The sequence below is a fragment of the Rattus norvegicus genome, chromosome X, assembly GCF_021556685.1.
Source record: "Rattus norvegicus strain SHRSP/BbbUtx chromosome X, alternate assembly SHRSP_T2T, whole genome shotgun sequence".
In the NCBI taxonomy this organism is placed as follows: domain Eukaryota; kingdom Metazoa; phylum Chordata; class Mammalia; order Rodentia; family Muridae; genus Rattus; species Rattus norvegicus.
The window spans coordinates 80,583,808-80,610,604 of record NC_141554.1 but is presented as its reverse complement, the minus strand read 5'-3'; the positions used below and the strand labels follow the sequence as shown (position 1 = coordinate 80,610,604).

Here is a 26,797-nt window from a genome sequence, read left to right as displayed (position 1 = left end):
GAAGGTGAAAAACATTAAGAAAGTGCCAACATGATCCTTTGGTGTCTACATGCCCATGTACGTATGTGTACATCCACATGTACCCAAACACACACAAATGTGCATATGCTACAAACTCATAAGTGAAAGTAAAATAAACAAATAATGATAATCCCTCCTCAAATGCTTCTAAAATTAAAGAGAAGCAGGTGATAATGCTTCCAATCTAATTCTGCATATTCTAACTTTTCCTGGCAGTGACATTTCAAGAAACTAATTTTTAGATAAATACCCTTTTTACAGAGATGTAAAAACCATCAGCAAAATGTTGCATTGAAAGTATAAAAAGGGCTATACACAATGATTAATTAGATTAAATAAATTTGTTCCTGTGAAGTAACAAAGGCACCTGCGTCTGTGAATCAATAAATACAGTAGACAAGAGTAACAAAATAATAGATGAGATCATATCACTTCCATGTATGCAGAAAAGCATTTAACAAAATTCAATATTTATTTATGGAAGCAATCTCATTAACGCATACAGAAAAATAATATTCAGCATGATAAAAGTGGTGTGTTCACAACTAGCATCAGTCAATTGTGAAAAAGAAAAACCATGTCTTCTAAAATAGGAAAGAACAGGATGTCAATTCCCCTGTTTCTCTCCATTATAGTGCTAGATTTATTTGTTGGAGCAAGTTTTTTTTTTAAAAAAATAAGTGAATGAAATTTGTTTAAATTTCAAAAGAAGTACAATATTTTTATTTAATTTTTTCAGACTATATTTCCCTAAGGTTCTTGTAATCTTTTATTACATCCCTAAGATTCTTGTAATCTTTTATTACATCCTTAAGGGGCTATTCTAGAGAATCAGACATAGGACCATAGATTTGAAAGGTATAGGGATGGGAGAACCAGGTTGTAAGCATGTGATCCACTTAGCTAGATTAATTTAGTCATTATGGTGTACCGTTCATAAAGAGGTATGTACTGCATGATCTAATTCCATTAAACGTGGAATTAAATATCTGAGTAAGATGTACCAAACAGTTTAATGCCCATAGAAGGGACAATCTCTGGTCATGTTTAAACCATTTTCAATTGATTTCCATAAAAGATACAAATAGATTTAAAATTTATTTTGTAGAGTTGATTAGTATCATGTCCAATGGTTAACAAATCCTGCTGAGGAGTGAAACTAAAACCACCCCAGTAAAATTGCATATCTAGGTGGCTATATAGGAACTTTTATGCAACTCAATAACAATGTCAGTGTTATGCTAATGTGGTATATGGTAGTGCTAAGTAGCTATTATCGGAAGGGTAATTGCAGTTTGTTCTAGAATCATTAGAAAGTTGAAATATATTTTCTGAAAATCTGCCTGGCCTATGTAGTTTAACTTCATTTCAGAAACAAATTACACCACTGATCACATATTACTAGCATAGAACAAGAAAGAAAAGAAAAAATAAATCATATTTAAATTAGGCATCTGGAAAAGGGTAAGTAATGAGTTGAGTATTGATGCTTATATAGTAAGATTTTTATATCACCTTACCCCCCCCCACCCACACACACTTTCTTGATGTTAGATATCAATTCTAGTCATTGTCTTTGGAAATTGGTTCTTTTATGTATTGATTTAATTTTTTCATATCATATTTTGACCGTATTCTTTCCCCTCTCCAATTACTGTCAGATTCTCCCCATCTGCTACCCACCCAACTCCACATTGTTTCTCTCTTGAAAGAAAAACAAAAGCAAAAAATGCATAAAAATAAAACAAAAACAAATGTAGATTCATTCTGTGTTGGCCAACTACTCCTTAGCAGGAGGCCTGCTCTACAGAGTGGTTGATAGGCCCAGTGTCGTGCCTTTGAAGAAAACTGGTTTTCCTTTTCCCAGGAGCTATCACAGTTCAGGTCCTTTATAGACCGGCATCCCACTGAGATTTTATGGATGGAACTTCTCTGTCATATCTAGAAGACATAACCTCACAGCAGACTCTCTAGACTTGTGGCTCTTACAGTCCTCTCTACTCTTGCCTCTGCAATGTTCCTGAGCTCTCGGTTGTTTTGTTGTTGTTGTTGTTGTTGTAGTTGTATCAATTGGAGCTGGGTACCTAGAACCAGTTAGTCTCTGCATTTTAATAACATATGGCTTTCGTAATGGTCTTGTCAGCTACAAAGAGAGGCTTCTTTGATGAAGGGTGAGAGCTGCACTTATCTGTGGGTATAAGAAGAAATAATATAACTCCTTTAGAAAGTATGCTAGTTTAGTAGTGGTGGCAGACAGTTCTCTAAGATCCGTGACCTCACTAGCCCCAGGTAAGATTGAGTATGTTTCCAACATCTGTCATGAGTTTGGTCCTGTCAAACCAGTCTTAAGACCAAATTAGATAGCTTTTGGTTAGCTCCATGATTTAAGTGCCACTATTCTACCTTTACTATTTTGTCATGCTGCTCAAAGTTCTGGTCCACAAGCATCACAGATGGCTAGGACTATTGATTGCTTTCCTCCTAGTAGTTTGTATAGCACCTTCCTTCCAGTCCTTTAAAAGTTTGTCCTCGGGGAGGGGGCATTTAGGTCAGATCTTCTTCATTATGGCATTCGTTTCATTGATTCTCCTTCTATACTTTATCCCCATTCCAACAAATTCCCTTGTATTCTTCCACCCAGCCCTCCATAATCTCCTATGTTAAATGATATAAGTACAAAGGATAAGAATAAAAATAAACGAACGAATGAATGAATATAATGAGAAAAACAATGACAGTGATGGTAAATTTATGGCGGTTTGGGATAATTTTTTCAATGACAATGGTGAGGTGGTGATTTCATAAGTGTGTGTTTATTCAATATGACATCTCTATATAGGTGCAATTTCTCATTTATCAGTAAAATATCACCAATGTGGCATTTTAAAATGAAATACTCTTTTTATGTAGATGTATTATGTATTGTATGTATGTTTGTGAGTACCTGCATGCTGTATGTGCATCATGTGAGTGTCTGGTGCCTATGGAGGTCGGAAGAGGGCCTCAGATCCCCTGGAACTGGAGTTGTAGATGGTTGTGAGCTTCATGTTGGTGCTGAGTCTAACCTGGGTCCTCTACAAGAGCAAGTGCTCTTTTTTATTGGGTATTTTGTATTTACTTTTTTTTTTTTTTGGTTCTTTTTTTCAGAGCTGGGGACGGAACCCAGGGCCTTGCGCTTCCTAGGCAAGCGCTCTACCACTGAGCTAAATCCCCAACCCCCTGTATTTACATTTCAAATGTTATCCCCTTTCCTGGTTTCCCTTCGCCCATTCCCCATCCCCCAGCTTCTATGAGGGTGCTCCCACACCCACCCACCCATTCTCCGCTGACTCCCCGTCCTGGCATTCCCCTACACTGGGGCATCAGGCCTTCACAGGACCAAGGGCCTCTCCTTCCACTGATGCCTGAAAAGGTCATCCTCTGCTACACATGTGGCTGGGGCCATGGGTTCCTCCCTGTGTACTGTTTGGTTGGTAGTTTAGTGACTGGGAGCTCTGGGTGGGTGGGGGATTGGTTGATATTGTTGTTCTTCCTATAGGGTTGCAAACCACTTCAGCTCCTTCAGTCCTTTCTCTAACTCCTCCACTGGGGTCACGTGCTCTGTCTGATGGTTAGCTGCTTTTAACTGCTGAGCCAACTCTCCACGAAATACCCAAGGAGCAAACCTTTTTAAGGGACTTGGGTGTTTATGTTCTTATCCCTTTAACCTATTTACTTACGAGACTTCCACCTACTTGCACCACTTTTGCCTCCTGCATTTCAGATTCTTAGACTTTCCAGCACTCGGCTCATTTTGTTCCAAAGATTTACCTCTATGATGACAATTATATTGCATCTTTTATTTTGTCTCCCACCCCACTACACTCTAATTCCCAGTCACTGATCCCTGAGCCCTTAATACTCAGTCACATGGAGAATTTTGAACCATTAACCCTTTGCTTAAATGATGTTGTTAGGTTTGGAAGAAGACAAAACTAATAGACCTTGAAAATGGCAGAGAATACTCGTGTGTGCTTAGTGACATAGTGAACAGAAATCCCATCCTTCAGAACTGTTAGTCAAGCCTTTGGAGGGGGGGATCGCAATTTATAAAACAATGAGGAGAAATGAGAAGAGGCAGAGGACATTGTTGGATGTGTTTGATAAATCAATTTCAAAATTTGCAAATTTATAAACTTTCCTGTTACAGGCTGCATTTCTTAATAAAATTTTTTGTTCAATTGAGTTCTTACAGAAGAGGTAAATAGACTTGGATGTATAAATAAATTGTGTCTGTATACAACCTCTGCCTCCAACTAGTCATATAGCCAAAAAAGGTACCCTGCTTTTCTAAGCTTTGATATTTTCATATTAAAATTTACAAAAGTAACAGGCTTACAGCTGGGTAAGCTCGCCCTTTCTAGTTCTTTCTGAACTCTGGCTGTCTGGTTAAACTCAGCTGTTCTGGCTCGAATTCCTCTCCAAGCTGACTGATTCCATCTGGCTTCTCTCAGCTTCTCACGGAATTGATCTGCTTGGCCTCAAACTAATTTATTCTATGGTAATTTGTTCTAATCTCCTGACTTCTTCTTATTCTCTGACTTCAGCTGCCTCTGCTGCTCTGCACAGAACTGACCTGCACTCACAAACTCGGCAGCACTGTACTCACTGCACTGATACCCCACCGACGAGCTCTACTCCACTGCGCTGAACTCAATTGATTACACAGAATTGACTCCTGAGTGCTGGAATTCAAGGCACATATCACCACACCTGGACCTAAGCTTTTCTATACCTGGAACTTGCTCTGTACCAGGCTGGCCTTGAACTCAGAGTTCTGCTTGCCTCTGTCTCCTGGGATTAAAGGTGTGTCTGTATTTCAGCCAGAATAGCCAGGTTACCAGATTAAAATTCCTTTATAAAATTTTAAAAAACTAAATCTGTTTCAATATATTGTGGTAAAATGCATGTAAACAGTACATTGGCTGGTAAAAAAAAAGTGAATTTGTAATCTATTCATTGCTGTCAAGTAAGTCTGCTAGCTGTGGCAGTGACAGTGAGCTTTGTCTTCACTGTTGTAACAGCAGTACTATGAGAACTAAGTCAAAGTGCTAAAGATAGGTTTTCATTGGCCCTCCCTCCCTTGCTCCTTCCCTCTCTCTCTCCCTCCCTCCTTCCCAGCTACAGCTGTCTACTAAGAAATTGTTGGCACAACTGATAAAGTTAATTAAAGAACATAGCTCAATCTTATGCCAATGAATCTATTCCCGTTCCTTTCAGTAAATACACAAAATAAGAGAATGGTTTGGTTCTCTAAAAGAAAGAGCATGGTTCTTATTTTAACTATAAAATCACATTGGTATATTTTGTTCCTTCACATTTATCCTCTTCTTTTGTTATTTTCATCAAATGTGATCTTATCCGATGTCTCACAATCTGTATAACCCCCAAGGATCAAACATCACTGAAGACTGATGTTCTTGGTAGAAAGGTATTATTATTTTTTTAATCTCAGTACGGTTCACTAAACTTTGCTTGTATCCATAATATCATGCATAGAATTTAAGTGTGTGTCCGAGCTTTTTGGTGTAGAGAAAAACCTGAGAAGTCTTAAGCATCTTTTCTAATTGGTGTTTCATCCTCCTAGGTTTTATAGAGAGCTCCAGGGAAGCTGGTAACTGCTTGCCACCAGAGGGCAGCAAAAGACCAGCCCATACTGGGAAAGGGGTGGGAGGACGGAGCAGAAACAAAGCAAACTGCAGTTATAATCTGTTGTCTCACTTAAGAACTCATAACAAAGAACCGCACACAAAAGGAAACTAAAAACATCAACAAAATACATCTTGATATACTGTATTAGACATCCTGCTTTGGCCACAAAAGCACTGTTCGGGCCTTAAGCACAGGGACAAAAGGCAGTCATGACTGAGTAAGTTAAAATTGATGTAACGAAGTCAGAAGAATATAAGCACCGTATTTATTGATTTAAGACACAACCAGGAAATAGATCGAGGAATTCAGTCCCCAGACAAATTAGGTTGTTAATCCAATTACTAAAGTTAGTGCCAAAGATACAATAAAATCAAAGCAAACTAAGAAGACCAAGGAAAACAAATAGTCCAGGCCTTAAGTTAAATTGGACAATGCTTTTGCAAAATAGTCAGAGAGAATTTCACCATCTCTTGAAGTAATATTATTTTATTATTTACAACTTGTAGCAAGGTGGAGGCATGCTCTGAACATTCAAAACTTGGGAAATTCTAGGCAGTTTGACACTCACATTGTCAGGTTCAGCTTTGGGATAGTGAAACCTTTTGTGAATGCTTTTTTGTGAAAATCCGTGAAGAAGATGTCAGCCTTTGAGCAGTTACACTAATCCATGTTTCCACAGAAAGGAATTAAAGTTAACCACATCTCAGTGACACGTCTAATGTTCTTTACTCTGTAAGTTCCAAGGATTGCAGACTTCCAGACTGGTTTATGTCACGAAACAAAATATGAATATCATAATAAAATAATACATAATGTGAATGGAACCTACAGTTGGTTTAAACCTACAAAGATGGTTTAAGGTAGCTACTGATCAGATCAAGGGCAGAAGTTGTCTACCAGAAGCTACACCCTTCCTAATAACATCCTATTTTATGCCTGAAAAGTTAACACTTGCCCAATAGGTCTAATATCAGCAATAATCCTCTCCGTTCATTTGCTGCTACTTACTACTTCTATGTTTTCTTTTCTTTTCTTTTCTTTTCTTTTCTTTTCTTTCTTTCTTTCTTTCTTTCTTTTTTCTTTTCTTTTTTTTTTTTTGAGGGTCTGGGTGTCATTTGTTGACAGCAGCTTACATTGTGTTTTCTTTCCTTGATTGCTTCCTTCGGAGCACTGGCCCACAGCCCTTGGGAAGGAAGGGCAATCTCGGAGAGAGGGAGCGGGAGGGCAGACGCACGTGTCCTTGGCAGGTGTGCTCAGCCTCCCCCCCCCCCCCCCCCCCGGCAGGCAGGATGCAATCCTTCAAGCTGGAATCCCATTGGGTATTTGAGAGGACCGATGTGTGTGTGGGGGGTCGGACAGGAAGTCTTCCACAGGACTCACATCTCAGTCCAGGCCTCTTGTCCTATCCAAGTCTATCCAAGGTTTAGGTCTCTGGTGGGGGCAGCAAAATTAGGCCCACCCACCTTGATGGGCAGATTCTTCACTCCATGCCCTAGTCGCACACACACACCTGCTTCCGCTGGTCACGGTTAAGAGGGAATGGCCTTACAGTTAAGGCAGACCACTTTCTCCGGCCCTCCTTAGCTGCCTCTGTCCGGGTTCATATGGCTGGGAAAATTGAGGGCTTGCCTTTTGGTTCACGTGTGTGTGCCACTGTCTGTAAATCTTCAATATATGACAGAATGGAGGCTCTAGGTCTACTCAGGCTGCCAGCTGGCTCCCGGTCTACCACACACACTGCCCTGCCTTTCTTCTGCCAACTGCCAGCACCCAGGGTAGAAGGCCAGTCTGCATAGGCACTTGGCAATTTTGTTTATGAAAGTGGGTAGAGTGTAACAATAAAAGCTTCATTTGATAATTAGAGATCTGAAGTGATTTTACCTTTATTTCCTTCATGTTAAGCCAATCATTAAATTTCACAGTGATTTCTGGGGTGGGGCACAAGGAAGGCGTCATTCAGAGCGACGCAGGCGGTGACCTTACTGGGGGAGCTGGAGGAGCAAGGACTGCACTGCTGGCAGGTAGGTGATGTTCCGAGATGGGAGAGCTGGTAAGCAATGTCCTCAGCAGCTTCCAGCTTTCACAGCCCGATCAGGCCATCCCCGGCGGTGGCCAGCGAGTTGGTGATCAGCTCGGCTGCCTTGGAGTCCCCCTCAGCAGAGATGATGGCCGCCTTCTTCTGCTGCTCAGCCTTTTCCACTACAAATCTGGCTCTCTCAGCTTCCTGCTGAGCCACCTGTTTGGCTTCCACCGCCTCTGTGAACTCCTTCCTGAAGGTCAGATGTGTCAGGGACACTTCATCCAGGATGAACCCGAAAGTTGTTGCTCGCTCTGTGAGGTCATCGCTCACCTGCCTGGAGAGCAGCTCTCGCTGGGCAATCAATTCTCCAGCATCGAATCGAGCCATCACCGACTTGAGGATCTCTGTGGTGCTAGATGGCAGCACCTGCTCATCATAGTCCTCGCCAATGCTGGTGTAGATACAAGGAAGCTGGCTGGCCACCGGCCGGAAGAGGATACGTAGTGTGATGTTGACATTCTGCAAGTCTTTGCTGCCCGTGATGACCGGCACATTCCGAGGTCGAGAGCCGCAGTCAAAGCTTCTGTACCCAGAGGATGAGGAAGTGAGTCCCTTCCCCTACCACGATGTACTGCTCGGCACGGAATCAGTCGAAGATGACAGCTCTGTGTCCGGCTTCCACGTTATATAAAGCAGAGTTCACCACGCCTCTTGCAACTGCTAACGCCAGGCCAAACTTTCCGATGGACTCAAACACTTTGGCAGCCATGACTCCTTCTGTTGCTTCAACTCACACCTGTTTCCGCTCTGACCTCCACATGAATTCCTCAGCCTCGCGTCTACTTCCAGGTTTTCAATGTGGAAACTGAACAGACGAGGAAACTTGGCAAGTCACTTAATCTGAACCCATCAAAAAACTCTTTCCCAGGAGTTTAAACTGAGGAACGCAGCAAATCAGAAAGAAAATTTATGACATATTATTATATTATAGTAGCAGCCATGCTGAGGATGATTACACATTGTCAACCAAGAATTCTTCTAAATAGGTGAGTGCTTAAAAAAAAAGTTGCTATGATTTTGATCTTCTATTTCTTCTTTTCTTAGATTCCTCTGACCTTACTGTCTAAACACAACAGTTTGAAGAGTTTGTGGTATTTTCTTCTTTCTGGGCTCCCCTATATTTTTCATTTTGCTAAAATTTCTTTGTATTTTTTTGCCAGAGAAAGCCAAGGTCATGCAACATTATTCTGAATTTAACTATATGTCTCTGTGGTATAAATTTGGACTCAAAAGCTATATTAAATATTTCTTTGTTCTGAAGTTCTGTGTTCAGTGTGTTCATTTCATTCTCTCCTCATCTATGGTCAGGAAAGTAAAAAGAAGACATTTCAAACTGTATGGACTCAAAGTTTGTGATCTATGAAATGTGGAACAAAATATGAATGATGAGCCCATGACTGCACTAACGGAAAGAAGAGGCAAGTGTTTGGAGAGATAGTTCAGTAATTTAGAGCTATTTTATTGCTTTCATTGAAGACTAGGTTTAAATTCTGAGACCATACCATCCATATTTTAATTCCAGAGTACTAGGGATGCATGTGGAAAACATACTTACATGCAGGGGAAATAATCATATATACAAAAGAACATAAATAAATCTAAGAAAATATTTTACCAGCTGTGATCTTAATACTGTCACTCTATTTATACATCTATCAAAGTCAGATGTCCTTAACTTCAACTAGGAAGTAAACAAATTTGTCATCATGTGTTTAACCAGCATGAAAATTATTCTGTATCATACAGTTCCGGTTATTCTGTAGCTGCAATCATAAATACAGGCATCTGTTGATATTGAAATGGAGCGGAAATGTAGAAATCATTTCCAAAATTCTTCAAATCTGCCTCGCCACTCAGCATGTCAGAGTTATTATATTCCTTGGTCTTAGAGCTGCACCCATCATACGAACTGCACTTGCAAGATTATTTAATTGTAAAGTGTGTTACATGTTTTCAAAATCTTTGTGCTTATCATGTGCATATAACATGTAAGAGATATTACATGTACTTTTTGTGAAAAGAAAGCACTGAAATGGATATACAGGTTTTACTGGACAGAAACATTTTAGACTATTTCTTGTAAACTTACTTTCTAATACAAGAAATTATACATACTAATTAAATGTTGGTCATATTTCGATACATGTGTACATTGTATAATCGAGTCAAACATATTTTTCTCTTCAAAAATATAAATTCTTTATGGCAAAAATAATACTAGAAATCATTCTTTCAGCCTTTGAGAGAGATGACACACGACCATTACCTGCTGCCCTCAGTATGCTACACAATAGTGTGGCAGAACTCGTTCTTATTTAGCTGGAGTTTTCTACTCCTGACATTCTCCCTGGCTTCTAGCAATTACATTGTCCTAGGGAGTTTGATGAGATCAACTTTTTTCACATCCCACGTATGAGTGAAACGATGTCATACGTGCATTCATGTTCTTGGCTTATTTCACCACACACAATGGTTTCCATTTGTATCCATGTTATCACAAATGACAGGATTTCATTATCTTTGAGGCTGAGTCATGCTCTACTGTGTATAGGTACCACATTTTCATTATTGATTTTTAAGTTGATGCACATTTATGTTGCTTTCATTTCTTGACACCAGGAATGCAAATGTTTTTCAAACTACTGATTTCATTTCCTTCGGATAGTCACCCACTAGTCAGATGGCTGGAATATACGGTGCACCCTCTTGTTCTCTCTTCTATTTGATATATTTTCTATTGATAGCTTTATGCTATGTTTTGAGTTCTGCTGAGTATGAGTTTTGTGTTCCAAGATTTCTATTTGAATTTTCATTGCTTCTATCTCTTGTGTTGTATTTCTCCATGTCAGTACAGAATCTTTCCAATGGTTTTTACTCAGTGTGACCTGGGCTATTATCTAAACTGAGGATTCCATCCTGCCAAAAAATTTCCCTGTCTAGGGTAAACGTATATCTCCTCTTCCTAAGGCATGATAAGATTTTAATCTCTTTTAGAAAGAATCATCATAAAGTGACCAGGTGTAGGCTCCCATCCCACAGTCCACTAATATTAACAAAATATTGATGTGGGACTTTCGTGGGATACAGAGCCACATTGCAATAGCCTGCCAATGTTGAGGTACAGGTCTCTAAAATGCCACTGATAGAATTAACCTCAGTAGAATTCCAATAGACAAGGAGGTGTTTTTTCCTAACACTGTCAGTTTCAGAGGCTCAGTCTGTAGGCACTGATTTGCAGATAGGACTCACTGACATCTGCCTAGTGTTACTTTTTACTATCTCGATAATAACTTTTAAGGAAAATACTGAACTCTATTTCCTCAAATCTCTGCTGTTTAAGGTTAGCATTATATAGTTCAGATTACCTCTTGGAAATCTAAGCTAACTCTAACCTAAGTTTTATTTGGATTTCACAGTCATAAGCATACCCTCATGTACACATGGTAACTGGCAGTGATGCTGGTAAAATCTTAAGTGTATCCCAGTGGTCAGTTTGCTGTCAGGACCAATATAGAGGTCCTTCCTATGAGCATGGATCTAGGTATGGCTTACCTGCCTTAGTTTGGACAAAGGGTGGTAAAAGATAGTACTTTAGCCTTCCAGTCTTATGCTAATCTAAATGTACCTGAGGCTCCCAGTTGCTTGGATAATATACCAGATACACCCAAAGACAGCAGTAAAATAGGGCAAACATGAGTCTACCCACTAGCACTCGTGTGACCACCTAATGCTTGCATAGGTGTAGAACTTCTATCTGCAAGCTCTAGTCTGGTTATAGACGTGTTTTGTTTCACCTAGTACCAGTATACATTATGGTGGATGGGACTTACAAGCTCCAAGGAGTCAATGTTAGTTTTCTGTTATCTCTCCATCTCTCTACTCTGCTGTCTATAGTTGAGGGGAAAGGTGTAATAGAGGTAGTCACCTACTGAAAGCACAGAACTAAGGTTCTTATGCCCACAGATCTCCAGAGAAACCAGGAAGGTTAAGCATGCAGGGTTGCCTTTCCCATGGGACAGATAAAAAACCTCTTCTTCCATCCAAAAAGCTAGGAATGGAAAATGATTAAGAGCCTGGTGATTTACATTAACTGTTGAGTCAGGCCATAGGAAGCATACACAACCAGGAGCAGAGGTGGCTTATAGCCCAAATGACCTCTACACTATCTTAATAATCAAGACCAGGCCCGATTCTTCCTTAGGCCTTTAAGCTAGGACAGGTAGCCTATCTCTAGAAGCCATCTGCTTGGAAGAAATGAGATTCACCATGAGTTGAGTTTTGATATACATATACTTCCTTGTATACTGGGGATTGTATTATTCCTGGAGATTTTCATCCCCCAAATTATACTGTGCTTAAATTTGTTGGGAAAAACCTGACTGGGATCAGACTCACTGAAGTCTTGATCCAGGTTCAATTGAGTTTTCAGTTTCGGAAGCGAGCTCTTGGGTTTGCTACCTGCAGCTTCCCCCACCTCAGTCACCTGCTTGGCTTAGGAATTTCTGCTGACTCAGTCCATTGGAATTGACCTTAGGCCAGGAGCCATGTGACTCTGCCTAGAATGGTATTTTACCTTAGTAAACCTGGTATTAGTTTTTACACCCAAGGCTTGTACATAATTATTTCTCTAGCCCTTAAGTAGTATTTCTCTATTGCACAGGCTTCTTATGTTTCAAGGATGAGAAATTACAACTCGTTTCTTCCTGTCTTCTTCAATGGATCTTTTCTTTTTGTTACATAAAACCAGTCTCTATAGTCTCCCATTGGATTTCTTAGGTTGTTTTTCTCTTTTCCTTTTTTTTTTTAACAGTTTTCTTTGTGGTTTGCATGTGGGGTGTGTGTGTGTGTGTGTGTGTGTGTGTGTTTGTGCAGATGCGTGCATGCACGCCTGTGACATATAATAATTGAAGGAATTAAATCGGATAATCCAGGTATAGTAATCAGCATCCTAGAACATGTTAATACTCCTTTAGCTTTTAATTACTATAATATGTAATTCAGAAAACAAGTACTTACTGGTTACCAATATGTACCAAGAACTGTGCTACATGGACTGAAACAAACATTTCATGGAGTATAAAACCTATTGAAATGAAAACAATGACTGTGACAAACAAGGTAAAGAACACACAATATTCTGAGTCTCTTCCTAAGCAAAATGACTAAAGAAAGCCAGGAAGGGCTTCCGTAAGTGGCATGATGATGGGAGAGAGGATACAAATATTCCATCTATTTGAGATCTATTTTTGTAGAAATTAGCTATAGTCTACTGTGTGATCGGCTGTAGTGGAGATCTGTAGAGAGACGTGAGAGACTGATTCTGAGTTTCTGGAATGATGGATACAAAGATCTCATTTACTAAAATCAAGAATATTGGTGAGAGGATGAGTTACACAATCATGTATCAAATATTCTGCTTGAACAGTTACAGTTCAATTTTCCTAAGACATGTTGAAACTTTATTATCAGATAGGGAGTACAGTTTAATATTTTGGAGTTTGAGAAGTGGAAGAACAAATTTAAAATCAGATGGCAATATGAACACAATAAGTCATATGGTAGAGTGCTATTTTTACAAAAATTTAGTCCAATAGGAAAAGGACATTGAAAATTAGGTCTTGGGGGAATTCCAGTATTTGAACACTCGATTTAAAATAAGAGCCTATGCAAGAAAATATAAAAGCACAAGAATAAATAGATTGACAAGAGGGTCAAGGAGGACTTTCTGGCAATAGTTTCTCTATGGCATCTTAACAACTATCAGCAAATAAAATACCTTTGCAAGAAGTAAGAAAACTACATGTGAGGTCAATGTATGTGATAATTACAAAATATGAAAAGTTCTTTGAAGGAACCACGAATATTTTACATCAATGTGTCATATTTCCCACAAGATATATTGCTTGCTTTACTAATTGAAGAGATAAACATGAGGTTTCTTAATTATAAACCTATGCTTACCATACAATAATAAACCAAACAACTGCTGGCTTGGTCCTAGCTGTAGGACTGTAGACACAGACCAATAATCTAACATCAGTTTAGCAATTGACGGGAAACTTTAATCCAAGCAAGACACGGTCAATTGCTAGCTTGTCTAGCTGTTTACAGCTGTGTTGAGTTCTCAATAGCCTTTATCTGTAGACAGGTCTCAACAGGATTTCAGCCTAGCATTACACCAACTTTGATAGACTTGAGATTCTATCTCAGAACAGAGACCCATCCCTTCAGTTCTCAACTTATACATTTGCCACAAGTTTAGGAACTTCAATAGATGAACTATCCAGAATTTCTAGATAAACTTACCACTCACAGATTAAATACAATCATAAGTGTAAAGAATAATAAGTGAAAATGATGCCATCAAAGGAACAAAATAATGTGACAATGACGAGTCTCAAAAAGATAACAAACTTCCTAAGATAAATAAACCTCCTGAGAATTAGTTCAGGTCATAATTTAAAAAAATTTACTTGACATCAAGAAAACATAGAGAAATGAGTCAACAATGTATGAAGAACTGTCAGAGACCAAAATAAGACAGTCGAACAGATTTTATTTTCAAAAGTTGAAAGTCTATAACTGAAAAATACAACAGCTGATTTTTTTTAAAAGGAAATGGATAGCATCAACAACAAAATTAATCCAGCAGAAGGACAACAATGAGCGTTCTTCAATACAGGAGAGCTGAAAAGTTAAATTTAGAGGACAAAAATGAAGTAGGTTCACTTCATTGGTGATATAACTTCAAAAGAACAAATGTCCACAGAATTTGCATTCAAGAGAAATTAAAGTAAGATCATGGATGGAAAGAATATTTGAATAAATAGAGTTTTTCCAAACTAGGAATATGATACAAATATCCAGACACAAAGACACCAAATATTTCCAATCACATAGAGTCTGAATAAGGTAAGTCGAAGAACTGGTTAGATGTGTAGTTGAGCAGAGGATTTTGAAAGCAACAACAAAAAGAGGAAACAATACATTTATCAGTAGTTGTAACAATAGATCTTATGGACAAGGAAATTGGGAGATGATATACACAAAATGCTGAAGGAAAAGCTGCCCTTCGTGAATGAGTACGAAATGTCAAAAGTCCCAGGTAAGCAAAGCCAACAGAATCTATTACCACAAATGTACTCTTACAATAAATTCTAAATTCTCCAAGTCAAAAGAAAAGGACACTGATAAGTGATTCAAAATCATCTGGAAACACACTGATAAAAGTAAGGCCACAGTGACATCAGAATATTCTAATATAATTATGATGATGCTAATATATGATCGGTATGAAAATTTGGAAGTAGTAACTTTGAAAAGTTAGTAAAATAATTTATTATGTTGACCTCTTAGAAATAAGATGCAAATTATTACATGAAAAGCAAAGTAAATGTAAAAGTAGAGTAAAAGTTTAGAGATTGGGATATTAAGGTAACCTATCCTAAGTCTAAAATGTTTTTTGTAAGCCTAATTATAACCACAAAATAAAAGCCTATAATGGACACTCTAAAATTGAAAAACAATATATGAAATCCTATTGATAAAAGAAATCACATAGCCACAAAGTAGAGGAAGAGTAGATCTACAAAGCAAATGGAAGACAATGGGCACAAATGAGAGCAGTAAGTCCTATCAGTGATCACACTCGAGTGTCAATGAATTAAGTTATCCAACCAAACAGAACATGGATAAAAATCCACACTAGCCTTCATGCTACCCCACGTAAATTCACCCATAAAGACAATTATAGACTAAAAGTGAAAGGTCACTAGTGACACTGTATGAATGTTAAAATAAAAATAAAACAGGAATAGCCATAAGTATGTCATATAAACAGTCTTTAAGTGAAAAAAAAACTGTAAGAGACAAAGGAAATCATTGTGTAATGGAAAAGGGAATCAGGTCATCAAAAGACTCTGACTAGTGTAAACAAATATCAACTGAGCACTGTGACAACCTAATAGAAAAATGAATAAAGCTAATGTGAGAGAAATATTACAGTGAAATACTAGGAACCTTTGATTTAAAGTTATTAAATGTAAACTGTTCTGTAGACTAGCTAGATATCACAAGATGTAAACATTGTAGCCCGCACTTCAGAGGTTCTTTACAGCCACACAATAAATGTCCTCCAGAAGAGATCACATAGTAGAACACAAAAATCTTATTAATATTTGAAATCAATCAAAATATCATTTCTCACCACAACAATATAAAACTAAAAGGTAATAGAAAGTGGAACTTCAGAATTTGTATTAGTATATGGAAATCAAAGCATATTCTCTTAAATAACCAATGGAATAGTAGAAAAATTAAAAGTAAAAACTAATATTTCTTGGGAAAAATGAAAATGGAAGCAAAACAATTACTATTTGAAGCAACACACCTAATAGAACCAATTTATACTGTATATGCTAAAGGTTATTTCATATATGATATATACAATTTTGCATTTCATTTGAAAAATGGAGGACCATACATACAGTGAGAAGGTATGATGAATTTGCCCATGTAGTTCTCAACATAAAGACTATTGGTAGCCTTAACCAGATTAGGTTTATAGAATATGTAAAGGTAGTTGACTGGAGTTAAGTTGAGCAGTATGTGGTAATTGTGTAAACAATGATAACTTGAGGATATTTGAAATTGTCACATACAATGAAGAACTCCTTGTGTTTGTATTTATTAAATATGATGAATATTTGTTCAAAGAGAAAGCCATTTTTGAAAAGATATCTATAAAAGAGTGTGGAGTGTGGGAGTCAAAAATTTTTCGAACAGAGTAGGCAACATAATAACGTAATGTAGACTAGAAAACAAGGATTTTATCAGAATGTGAGCAGAAATAAAATGTGTTTTAATTCTTTTAAAGCTTCCTGGAACTCTGCACATCATTGAAATGCCTATTGTCTCCCACAGAAGATTGGCTTGTGAGACACTTAGATCCAAAAGAGGGAGGATGCAGCTAATGTAATTATTCATGGAATGTGAAAGAATATTGGAAGCTTTTTTTTGTAATTACAAGTGTGTCCTAATCAGTACTGACTTGACTTTCCAGAAGTCCATCCCAATCCCTTGTGAGGAGATTACATATACCAGGAACTTGTCTTGGACTCCATAAGATTCATGCTTCTACAGTTCTTGGCCAAAAGCTGATTCTATTGGAAGCAGTCCAGGACCATCTGGACAGCGCTGTCATGAGTAGACTAAGATATTGTCCAGATATACAATCATGCTTCAATCCAGGAACGTTCTGAAAAACCATGTTCATAAAATATTGGACAATCGCCCAGGCATAATAAAATCCAAAAGGCATGATGGTCTATAAGCACACTGGTCATATTGAGTGCAAAAGGACATCTTCCTGCTAGTTCATTCCTAAAAACAGATAATGCCACTGATCCTAGGCAAAACAGGTAGATTCATTGGTGATTGATTAGTTTGTTGAAATAGGTTAACGGTCAGGGGGAACAAAAACACTGTTGCTAGGGATATTTTCCTCTATTTTTTTCTTTTTACAAAGCACAGCATAGAGGAAGAAGTAATGGAGACTGGTGGAGAAATAAATCCTTTAGATTCATTTTGCCTAGCATTTCTATAACGCCTGAATCTTAAGTTTTAAAACTGAACATGTTTGTCAAAAGGTGCTTATGAACATAAATTTAAGGAGCTAGTATATTAAATGTGCTATAGAAGGGCCAAAAGTGCAAAGGTGAAAGAAAGTAGTTTCTAAACTTAGTAAGTATTAAGAGTCCAGCTATCATAACAATCAGAATTTGCTGCCTTCTGACAGAAATTCTGAAGAATTTTTGTGTCTTCTGCTCTGAAAATAATGTCTAATATAGAATGTATGGAAGGAATTCTTGACATAGATGGAAGAACAGCAAACACCATAACTAGAAGTATCCAAAATATTTAAACACTTACATCTTGGTAATAATGTAATCATATATCTTTTTGGAAAACACAGAGAAATGAGATTGTATAATGGGCAATGCACTACATTAAATAATACACTTGATAGAGTCTGATGAGACTTATGATGAGAGTTATGTTTATTATATGTTGATAGATTAGTACCACAAGAACAAATTTAAATTGGTAGTTGAGACCATTAGATTGGATTATGTACAAAACTTAGCTTTGGACACCTACAAATACATAAGTGTACAAAATATTGAATGAGTGTGATTTATCATTGTGTTAATTTTCAGAATATTGGCCTGGGTTTTATAAGAAAGCAGGCTGAACAGTCATAATGAGCAAGACCGAAAACAGCATCCTCTATTACTTCCACATCAGTTCCTGCCTCCACGTTCCTGGCTTGCATTCTTTCTCCTGTCTTCCTTCAGTGATTATTTGTGACCTGAGATTTATAAGATTTACATAAACCCTTTCCTCCCCTACTTGATATTGGTCATAGTGTTTTATCACATCAATAGAAATCCTAATTAAAATGTAGAGTTGTAGGCCCAGGTCTGCTTGCTACTGGGCACAGTCTCTTGGGGGGACTAGGGGAGTTGGACTGTACTTATCCCACTCTGCCTCTGGGCAGGTGCTGGCACAGGGTGGGAAAGCACAGTCTTAGGCATAGGGAAGCTGGAGCTGGCTAAGGAGTCCCTGGACCCGTGATGGGGCCATGGGGTTCTCAGACTCTTTGGCATCCAAGAGCCACTGGGACTTGCAGAAGAGCAGAGAACATAGTCTTGGGACTACAGGCTGAGTCTAGACCAGTGCCAGGGGGAAAATGGGAGCTTCAGCGAGTCCCACAGGGAGATGATTCTTGGCTTGATGGTGGCAGGCTTGGTGGCGGTTGTGGCTAGAAGCTCAGAGAGGCCTTCTACAGGAGATTAGGCTGTGACTCTATAGGTGAAGGCCTTCTCCATGGCTCCCCATGGCAGATCTCAATGAAAAGAAACAGTCAGTGGTTTTAAACAGTTTATTGTCATGGTGGAAAATGGATATGTAAAACCATACCCCACTTCTCAGGGCCGGCCTGAGATTAAATATATTTTACAGGGAGGAAATGTTTGGGAAAGGAAGCTTATTGGCAATGCACTCCAGGCCTCTTGGTACTTCATCAGCATGGAGAACTCTGTTTTGAATATACTTGACTGTGGTCACATCTCTTTTCCTATCATCTTGGTCTGAGATGTTAGGGATGCCTCATTTACATGTAGAAGGGGTGGGGGTGATGCCCCTATGTGACTGATGGACACAAATCTCTCTATGGGAGGGGCGCAGCTACTTGACAGGAGCCCGGTCCTGGGAGCAGGTGAAGCTTCTACAGTCCCTTCAGTCTCTCTGGGGTTTCAAGCCTTTAGCTCAGCTGAGGACCAGGCTACCTACATCTTACAGTCCATGGCCCCGCACCAAAACAATATAATTATTTTGTTTATTTACTCAGAAAACATTACTTAGACCAGGTGTCCATTTCTAAGATACAAATTTAGAAATTAATGAATTAATTACTTTTTTTAGCTTCTCACTCAGAGCGATCTATCAAAGAAAACACAACATCACAACACAGAAAACACCCACTGCCATGACACACAATGAGAAGAAACTAGATAGCTTCAAGGAAAATAAAGGTAAAGGTTGACACATCCATCATTCAAAATGCCAATGGTCTACTATTGGCTGTAATAGCTCAAGTCCTATAAGACTTTTCCTATAAAATGCTACGTTATTCTCATATTGATTCAATAAGCAGTTTACAAGAGGCATAACAGAGGTGGTATAGATTTCCATTACAGACTACTCTAGACACATGGGCAAAGAACTATATTTGAATTAACTGAACAGATGATGTTTATTCTCAAGAGTGGCCATCTACTCCTAAATTAGGTTACTTATGCACAAACCAAAAGACTTGAATGTGGGAAAGGTACTTAAAGGGAAGAATAATGATGGACAGAGTGGAAGAGAAATAAAGGAGAAGAAGGGTGAGAGTAATCAGATCATGTATAAAATTTTGAAAAAAAATAAAAACTGTTAAATATCCTCTTCAAAATCTCTTATAAAATTTAGGTCTGGATTTAAATTATTGCCAGCAGTTATGTTATTTTGCATGCAATTAAAGTTGATGGAATTCAAATTGTTGTAAGTCAGTCTGAATACCAAAGGAATAATGTATTACACAAAGAACGATTATACTTCCCTTTAATACCCATTTGCTGCTACAGCAACCATTTCAGTTGGCTAAGAGTGATGATAAACCCTATCACAGATAAGAAAACATCTCTAATCTGTATCTTACTCTTCATGACTAAGTTTATCTTTTACAAGTCTGAATTAGAGAGACAGGGAAAACATTATTCCATTCCTTTCTATCTATCTGCCTCTGCACTAGTGAATCATGTAAATTGGTCTGGGCATCTAATGGCCATTAGATGGTAGCAAAAGACTAAGGATTAGCACATGGAAATGCTGGCTAAGGTAAGTACAATTTGCCTTGAGATATTGTCAGAAATGTAAAACCATTAATTTATGAGCTTGAAGATACCAATTTTCTATGTTGTGGTGGAATATTGGATTCCTGCTTGATCTAGAGCACTGGTGGGGTGTGATTGAAGTCACGAATCACAATGAGATTGCTACAGCCTGCACGGAAGCACACAATCAGGCATTTCTCACTGGGAAATAGGATTCAAACTAAAGTGATTCTTTTGGTAAGTATTCAAACTAAAAGAGAGGAAAGATAGGAGAGTCATCCAAATTTGTGGTGATGTAAAAGGACAAATCAGAGAGGGAAAGAGTCTGTAAAGTCAAGGAATTGGATATGGTCTGGAGAGATTGTTCAGCGGTTAAGAACACTGGCTGCAAACCACTGAATTGAGAATGGGACCTCCATTGAAGGAATCAGAGAAAGAACTGGAAGAGCTTGAAGGAGCTCGTGACCCCATATGAATAACAATGCCAAGCAACCAGAGCTTCCAGGGACTAAGCCACTACCTAAAGACTATACATGGATTGACCCTGGACTCTGACCTCATTGGTAGCAATGAATAGCCTAGCAAGAGCACCAGTGCAAGGGGAAGCCCTTGGTCCGGCCAAGACTGAACCCCCAGTGAACGTGATTGTTGGGGGGAGGGTGGTAATGGGGGGAGGATGGGGAGGGACACACCCATATACAAGGGGAGGGGGAGGGGTTAGGGGGATGTTGGCCCCGAAACCGGGAAGGGGAATAACAATCGAAATGTAAATAAGAAATACTCAAGTTAATAAAGGAAAAAAAAAAAAAAAAGAACACTGGCTGCTTTTCCAGAGGATGAGGTTTGGTTCCAGGCAACCACATAGAAGCAAACAAACCATTTGCCACTCTAGTTCCAGATGCTCCATGACTCTCTTCTGGGTTCTGCAGGCACATATACTATACAGACATACATACAGACAAAAACCTCATACACATAAAATGAAAATAAATCTTTCCAAACAAGAGAAATTAGAATTCAGAGGCTAATCAGGAGCTCCATCTTCACCCTCAGAATAACAACGCACTAGAGCAATTAAGGTCCCATAGCTGCTTTAAACAAGGTTAACCTCAGAACTTCCGAGTAAGAGAGAGCTGACCCTAGCCAAATTTTATGTAACGTCATTGAGTATGTTATTTTGTTAATAAAATAGGAGCAATAAAGGTCTTGTATAATTTTCAGTTGTTTAAGAAAGACATTAAAATAAAATTACCTTTAATATCTGCCATTTAATGAGAGCTCTTTTTCATACATTGGAGCAGTTAATTTATAAATAAAGCTCCCTTGTAAGGTTCATAGAATCTGTAAACATGAGTTGTTAGTGCAAACTTGGATCAACACATTTTTCTTGCCACCTGTGGTGGTAAACAATTTTAATCTCAGTTCTCACAGGCAGACAGGTCTTTGTGAGTTTGAGGACGGCCCGAGCTACAGAGAGTTCCAGACAAGCCATGGTAACACATAAAAAGACCCTCTCTCAAAAAATAAATGTATTTATGTTTTTAATATTAACTTACAATTAATAAAATCTTCTATCACCTTATACATTGGTAACTCGGTAATTCTCAAGATGAGCATAAGTTAGTGTTTTGTATTGGTAAACAGCCATTTTCCCTATTCTCGATTTAATAATTATTCAAGGCCATTGTCTAATTTTCTTTTCTTTGTGAAACTCTGCTGATAATTTCAGCCTCCAATCAATTTTTCCAAGTTTCCATTTGTTTTATACCTAAATGATTATGCTGAAGTTTACTTTCTTTTCCCTGGACTTATTTGGATAGTGAATTTTTAATTATTAAAGAGATGCTTCATTGCAGATTTTTCTTTGATTTCCTCCCAATTGTATTCCTTAATCAAGAGCAAAAAACACCAGTGGCTATTAAACCGAGATGTTAGGAAGACTTTCTGCTATGTACCACAGTTCAAATTATTGGTTATATTTAAATTGAACATGAGAAGAATTCAAACATCTTGGAAAACTAACATATGATAATTTCTGAAAGTTAAACTAATTCAATCCTTTAAAGACAAGATGAGTAGGGTACATGTTAGACTATAGATGATAGGATAACAAAGTTGATTTTGGCCTTTGGGCCAGAACATTCAAAACAAATTAATCTAAGCTCACAGATGACTTTTGAATTTACTATAATCAACTAGCAAAGCAGAGAAAACAATAGCTGGAAACTAGGAGTTGCATGTCTTTATAATGATACCACCAACAAAAGAAAAAGACAGTTTGGTCTTTTTTTCTGGAAAACTTGGAAAAGAATTATTTTCTAATTTATTTTTCAGTATCACTGGAGTTGTAAGCTAAACACTTAAATCACCCGGTCTTCATTTTGTCATCTATAAATAGGTTAAGAAAAGAGGACATGTTTAGACTTCTGGTGGATAAACTTTTTCAGTGAAAATAATTACCAATGTTAGACAAAATACAGAAGATTCCACATTGAAGGTATTAAATGAAAACAAAATAGAAAGGAACTAAAGCTTCTAGTACGACCACTAATCTTTCTTGCATTATACTCTAAAGCTTATGTTGAAATCAGAGTAAAGAACAGAACTCCGTAAAACTGCGTAAAGTAGCAGTTTTATTATGTTGAAGATAGTGTATGGAGAATAAGAACAACAAAAAGAGGAAGCAAACTTAAGAATTAAATATTATTGAGGCAGTGATATCAACAATGGAGATATATTAAACAATGTATTAAATAATGCATCGACTGTAATAATGCAAGAAAACTAAATTGGATTTTTAGAATTAGAAAAAGTATTACACTACCTGTATTCACAAAAAGGTTACCTATGAACATGAAGATGTTGTATAACTCTTTTTGTTGTTGTTGTTGCTGTTTTTAAGGTCCTTTACCTACTTGTATTTATGCAGGTTTTTCTTTACAAAACTTTGTATTTTTTAAAATTTTTTATTAGATATTTTTCTTTACTTATATTTCAAACGTTATTCCCCTTCCCGGTTTCCTGTCCATAAGCTCCCATTCTCTCCCCGCCCCCATACGGATATTCCCCCATACATCCCTCTTACTGCCCCTGCCCCATATTCCCTTGCACTGGGCATCCAACCTTGGCAGGACCAAGGGCTTCCCCTTCCACTGGTGCCCAACAAGGCTATTGTCTGCTACCTATGCAGTTGGAGCTCTGGGTCAGTCCATGTATACTCTTTGGGTAGTGGTTTAGTCCCTGGAAGCTCTGGTTGGTTGGCATTGTTGTTCTTATGGGGTTGCAAGCCCCTAATACTCTTTCAATACTTCCTCTAATTGCCCCCAAGGGGGTCCTATTCTCAGTTCGGTGGTTTGCTGCTAACACTGTCCTCTGTATTGGACATGCTCTTGATGTGTCTCTCAGGAGAGAGCTATATCCAGTCCCTTTCAGCATGCATTTTTTAGCTTCATCCATCTTATCTAGTTTGGTGGATATATATATATATATATATTATATGGGCCACGTGTGGGGGAGGCTCTGAATGGCTGTTCCTTGAGTCACTGCTCTAAACTTTACTTCCATATCCTCTCCTATGGATATTTTTTCTCTCTTTTAAGGAGTGGGAGCATCCACATTTTGGTCATCCTTCTTCTTGAGCTTCCTGGGGTCTGTGGATTGCATCTTGGGTAATTCGAGCTTTTTGGCTAATATGCACTTATCAGTGAGTACATACCAAGTGTGTTTTTCTGTGATTGGGTTACCTCACTCAGGATGATATTTCCTAGTTCATTCCATTTGCCTATGAATTTCATGAAGGCATTGCTTCTGATAGCTGAGTAGTACTCCATTGTGTAGATGCACCACATTTTTTTGAATCCATTCTTCTGTTGAAGGGCATCTGGGTTCTTTCCAGCTTCTGGCTATTAAAAATAAGGCTGCTATGAACACAGTGGAGCATGTGTCTTTGTTTTATGTTGATACATCTTTTGGGTATATGCCCAGGAGTGGTATAGCTGGATCCTCAGGTAGTGCAATGTCCAATTTTCTGAGGAACCTCCAGACTGATTACCAGTCTACAATCCCACCAACAATAGAGGAATGTTCCTCTTTCTCCACATCCTTGCCAGCATCTGCTGTCACCTGAGTTTTTGATCTTAGCCATTCTCACTGGTGTGAGGTGGGTTTTATAACTCTTAACAATGTATCATTTTAATCAATTAATATTGCATAGCATCTGGAATCAGGGTCAATAGTGATAGTTTAAAAATTGACATTAGGAGATTTGAGAAGTCACTGTTGTTACCTGTCATGGTCGACATTCTTATAATCCCCAAGTTGATAATCTGCAGCAGATGAATAACAACTATGAACTCAGGCTGCTCTCCACAAGGAAAATCACTATCACTGCGGGCCACATAGGAAAAAAAAAACTGTCTCAAAAATAAATAAATAAAACCTACCACAGCAAAAATCATCATCACTAGTTACATCGGCAATATCTAAAAATAATAAAAAGTAATATTTAGCAGCCAAGGCAACCTTGCAACAGAGCAAAGTTGAAGGTTAATGCTTCCCAATGCCAAAATTCATTACAAAGATCAAACAGGCAAAGCCTAGAGAAATAGGAATTCATATATAGATTCATAGAATACAACTGAATTTCAGAAATAAGCATTTTATTTTTTTAATTGGTTATTTTATTTACATTTCAAATGTTATCCCCCTTCCCAGTTTCTCCTCCAAAAATCCCCCATTCCACCTCCCTCCCCCTGCTTTCACGAGGATGCTCCTTACTTACCCATCCACTGGGCATCAAGCCTTTACAGGACCCAGGGCCTCTCCTTCCTTTGGTGCCCAACAAGGCCATCTTTCTGCTACATATGCAGCTGGAGCCATGGTCTCTCCATGTGTACTCTTTGGATGGTGGTTTAGTTCCTGGGAGCTCTGGGGACTCTGGTTAGTTTATATCATTGTTCTTCCTATCTGTCCCATATGTCCACCAATTCCAGACACTTGCTGATGCCAAGAAGTGCTTGCTGACAGAAGCCTGTTATAACTGTCTCCTGAGAGGCTCTGCCAGAGCTTTACTGATACAATGTGGATGTTTGTAGCCAACCATAAGACTAAAAATGGGAACCCCAATGGAGGAGTTAGGGGAAGGACTGATGGCCAAGACTTTTTAAAGGATAATTGTTTTATTTGGCTCACAGTTTCAGAGGATTCAGAAGACAGTCAATTGTCCCCATAAACTTTGGCAGAGCATCTCTGTGGAAGCATGTCAAAGAGGCACAGACTATAGAATAATGTGACAACAGGAAGAGGCCAGAGCAACATATAGGTGAAATAGACCTGGCATCCATGAACTACTTCCTCCAACTAAACCTTCCTCCTACTTTTCTGAAACTGTAAATGATGTCATCATATCACGAATCTCTTACAGGATTAATTCACTCATTAAGTAGGAGTCATCAAACGGTATTCATCTCTAGGGGTAGGCTTAAAGATATGCCCAGACGAATCCATTAACTTACTAAGTATTTCCTATTTATATATTTTAATAGTAAATATGCATTCTACAAGACAAGGGTTTCATAATATCTTGTCAAGTCCATTACATAGTACATTACATACCTTGACCAAAGTCACCCCTCATTACCACTCCCGATATTTCTCATTTTGTCTCAAATAGTTTCCTTCTTATTTTAATTTACATATCTTCATATATGCATGTATACTCCAGGTTTAATTATGAAAGTATGCATAGTATTTCTCCCTTTAGGATCTGGGTTATTTTGTTTAATGTGACAATATTCAATTAAATTCATATGCTTGGAATAAATACAGTTAAAAATTTTCTTCATGGCTTAATAAAACTTAATTGTGTACATATATCATATTTTTGATCCGGGACAAGTAGTCTTCCCCCAGTAAGAACACACCAATTGGTTATCTTATATCAAATGGCTATCTCAGAAAACAGACATACAAATAACAGCACACAGATTAGGAAGGTTATATTTAGGAACATGTATTAGTATACAATGGAAAAGGATCCTATGGATTTGAAATAAAGCAAGGAGTGGTTTATTAGATGGTTGGGGGGAAGGGAAAGAGAAATTTTGTAAATGTATTATTATTATATTATCTCAAACATAAAAGAAATAATCAAGAAGCATAAAATATTACAAATAACGAAATGTATACTTAAATAAAATTGTGAGGGAAGTTTGCAAAGAAAAGAAGTACAAGTGAGAATAAAATTTCTTTGGTAAATGTAAGAAATAATAAACACACTAGAGTACACACAGAAAAAAATAGTCACAAAACTTAATCAAGCAAAGTCAAAACTAAAACAAGTGAGCAATATCAATACAAAAGTGAAGATTAAAAAGAGTCATAAAGCTTTGAACAGTGGCGGTAGTTTAGCCAATGAGGTTTACTGGAGGCGTGATTATTGCTAAAAGGAGCCATAAAATGGTGTGAAGTAAACAGATTTTAACATAAACGAATATTCTTTTCCTGGCTTGGATAAGTTCCTGTGTCTCTGAGTTGTCTTTTGGAGCTAACTCTGCCGGTGGGAGAAGAG

At 38.0% G+C, this 26,797-nt stretch overlaps 1 pseudogene; it reads right to left on the bottom strand.

The window, feature by feature from the left end:
* Window positions 1-7,439: 7,439 nt before the first annotated feature.
* On the bottom strand, window positions 7,440-8,506 carry Phb1-ps10 (prohibitin 1, pseudogene 10; annotated as a pseudogene).
* Between the last annotated feature and the right edge of the window lie 18,291 nt (window positions 8,507-26,797).